The sequence below is a fragment of the Fragaria vesca genome, linkage group LG4 (assembly GCF_000184155.1).
Source record: "Fragaria vesca subsp. vesca linkage group LG4, FraVesHawaii_1.0, whole genome shotgun sequence".
Taxonomy (NCBI): Eukaryota; Viridiplantae; Streptophyta; class Magnoliopsida; order Rosales; family Rosaceae; genus Fragaria; species Fragaria vesca.
This window is the reverse complement of record NC_020494.1, coordinates 6,065,621-6,068,933: the sequence shown is the minus strand read 5'-3', so window position 1 is coordinate 6,068,933 and position 3,313 is coordinate 6,065,621.

Genomic DNA, 3,313 nt, shown 5'->3' with positions numbered 1-3,313 from the left:
CAAGCACAATTGCTTATTATGCCTTAAGGCGAGCTTGCATGCGCACATGCAAAAGCAAAGAAGATAAGTACCCCAGCGGTACCTCAACTCTTCTGTTCCGGTCAAAATGATATCTGAACTTACAAAACTGTCAATGTAGTACCCCAACTCCTATTTTGTTATCAGTGACATACTTATGTTAAAATTTATAACTATTCCGTTAAGGTTTTTTTTTAATATTTTTTTTATGAAACTAATAATCTCCATCATAAAAACTAGCCTTCAACATGTCAATATTTCACCTAATGACCTCTTGTCTAAATGATTACTAATTATGGCAGAATCACTGCTGTCTTAGCATGGAAAATCCTTAACTCATAAAAGCAAAGTATTTACAACAAAACACGAAGAAACTTAAATATGCATATAACAGCTAAATATTTTTGTGACGAATTATGGGGCACAAGATAGAATTTATTTATTCCAACATAAATACAAATACAAAACCCAAAGCCTCAGGTAAACAACTTAGTTATTCATACTTATAATTATAAGATAAACACTTGTAAATAAAGCACTCCACACCAGATGATTACAACACAACACTCTTATTCTCACACTATTTTACAAGGACTGTATTCTGGCTATCTTACTTCTTCAGAAAGGTTTACAGAACTTTGAACTTCTATCTCAAGTTTCTGATGTCTTCCTACTGACACCTAAAGCTCCTTATATAGGGAGCAGACTCCAAACTGAAATTAAACTCATCTATACTAAGTGGACGACAATGAAATCTTATCATGATAACTTTACTTTTGAAAAAGTAAAGTCTTTTGTTTTCATGTGTCGGCAGCCACTCACCTTTTATTAGAAAGAAAAACTTTATTGTCTTGATGCGTCGACAACTGTTCATTTTTCCAACATATTTACTATGTTGTGATATTCTTCCAGATTTTCCTCATACATTGCTGAAGAGTTGGGACCACTGTATTCCCATTCACGTGCAGTGTTATCTTCTTCATTATGAAGATCTGAATCAAAAGGATAAGAAATCTTATACTTTTCATCCTTCTCGACTTTCTCTAGCCACGTAGTAGTAGCCAGAGTGCAATCAACCTCCTTTCTCATAAGAGCTGTGAAGAAATCACAATTCTCTGATGGTGGATGATTATAACAAATGACCATTATTTTTTCTCCACTTGCCAAAAGACATGAATCATAACCCCTTAGGACCACATTTTTGATACTTTCTATAGCCATAGCCTTCATCCATGAGATGCTCTAATTTGGTCTACCATTGCCACTAACAACAACTGGTTTTTGAACTGGATTTTGGATTAACCTGACATAATGATATGGAGAAATATAATTCACATGTCCATTTTCCATTGTTCACTTTGGAGGAGTTGATATGAATTTTAACTTTAGGATACATCCATCATGTCTAATATTCTTGACGGCTTCAGATATTATATATGGGAGTCCTTTCAAATTTTCATAGTTTTTGTCCAAAGGTTATGAACAAAACCATTTTCTGCAAGCCCCAACTTGTGTTTCTGAGGATGCTCTGCTTGAACATCCACCAAATATCTCTCATAATATGGGCCAAGGACTGCTGATAATGTCTATGGAAGAACATCTTTACTTTCTAAACCTCCTAAGAGATTATGGAAGCTATACCATTCAAATTCTTTTAGTGCTAACATCGGGACTTTAGCACTTTCAGGATTTTCAAAGTAGAAAGCCTTAGAATTTCCTGCCGGTACACTTTTATCCTTTGCATGGAATCCATACAATTGTCATGTTAAAACTTTAAGAGATTGAAGTAAGTGAGCTTCGTTCTCTTCATAGAAAGCATATAGAATGTTATCCACAATAATCTTTTGCCTGAAGGCCAATAGCCTATCTGTCCTGAATACTAGTTTTTGAAAAATCTTTAACGGCTGGTCATGAATAGTATTTTTCCTAGTAACCACAAGTAGTTTGTTTGCCCTTAAAGGGGCTCTTCTGCTTTTTAGCAAAGCAGCAGCCATAAACGGACTTGACATGCCTTTACCGTTTGCCGTTTCAGATGGGCTAGCCGATCTTTTACCCTGAGATGGGTCAGTTGAGGCTATTCCTTTAGGACACAGCAAGAACTCTTTTACGAGTTTGTTTTCATTGGATGCAATAGATTGATCTTCATGTTCTGAATGTTCCTCCCAACCATAATCTGGTCTTGGCTTGATTCTTTCAGAAAACTGACTTGACTCTGTAGCTCCATAGGACACAATGAGCTGATAACCTGGTCCATCATAGAGAGGTCCTACGGTTTTGTCACCGCTCTTATATCTTTCCTAAAGATTCTTATCTTTTGCTTCTCGTTTCTGGTTTCTCGGATTGCGACCTTCTCTTTCAAACATTGTCATTTCTCTTGTGAGGGCGTCAGACAGATAGTTCTTGTCACCTGCAACCATTTCAACATCATATTCATATTGAGTTAAAAACATCTGCCATCTCAAAACTCTTCCTCTATCAGCAACATCAGTTAATTTGTAGTTTTTGAAATTTTTAACTCTTTTGTTATCAGTTCTAATTATAAATTTGTTTCCTAAGAATGCTTCAACACCCTTAATGCTTTTAATTAAGGCAATGACTTCCTTGTCTCCGGTAGAATAGTTTAACTCTGCTGCGTTATGGTGGATTTCCTGCAAGTATACAGGGTGGATGTAGTATAGTGAATGGAAGAAAATGGGTTATCGTTCCCACGAGGATCTTAGTTCAATTCAAATTATGAAATACCTAAACTAATTACACTAAAACATAAGATCACGATAACAATTTAAAGAAACAAACAATGAAGAAAATAAATAAACAAACAATGATGAATGAATCTAGGGTGTCAGAATCAACCACTAACAATCCTATTCATGCTTTGATGCAACTAACAGACTCTTTCGTTTCTCTAGATGATAATTCCCATATCTATGTCCTTCTCAGGTACTCTAGACCATAATTTTCCTTAAGTGTATGATGCTCTCTGTCACATCCCGACCCTTATATTTTTACCTTATTTACTAGCGTGATTATAATAAGAATTTTACCGTCTCGATCATTGAGTAAATAGTTTAATTGGTCCCTAGAGGGGTTTCGGGGACGATTATGTGCGGAGGATTATTCGTATGAGGAAAATACGACTACGGTAAAAATGGTAAATTTTAGCTAGTAAAAAGTAATTTTTATTCGGGTATTATTTTTCGGGGTGTTTTTATTTTGGAAGTTTGGGTTAAAAAGGGAGTGTTGGGTCGGCTGGGCCGAGCCCAACCCATTTCTTCTTCTTTCTTCTCTCTCCCTC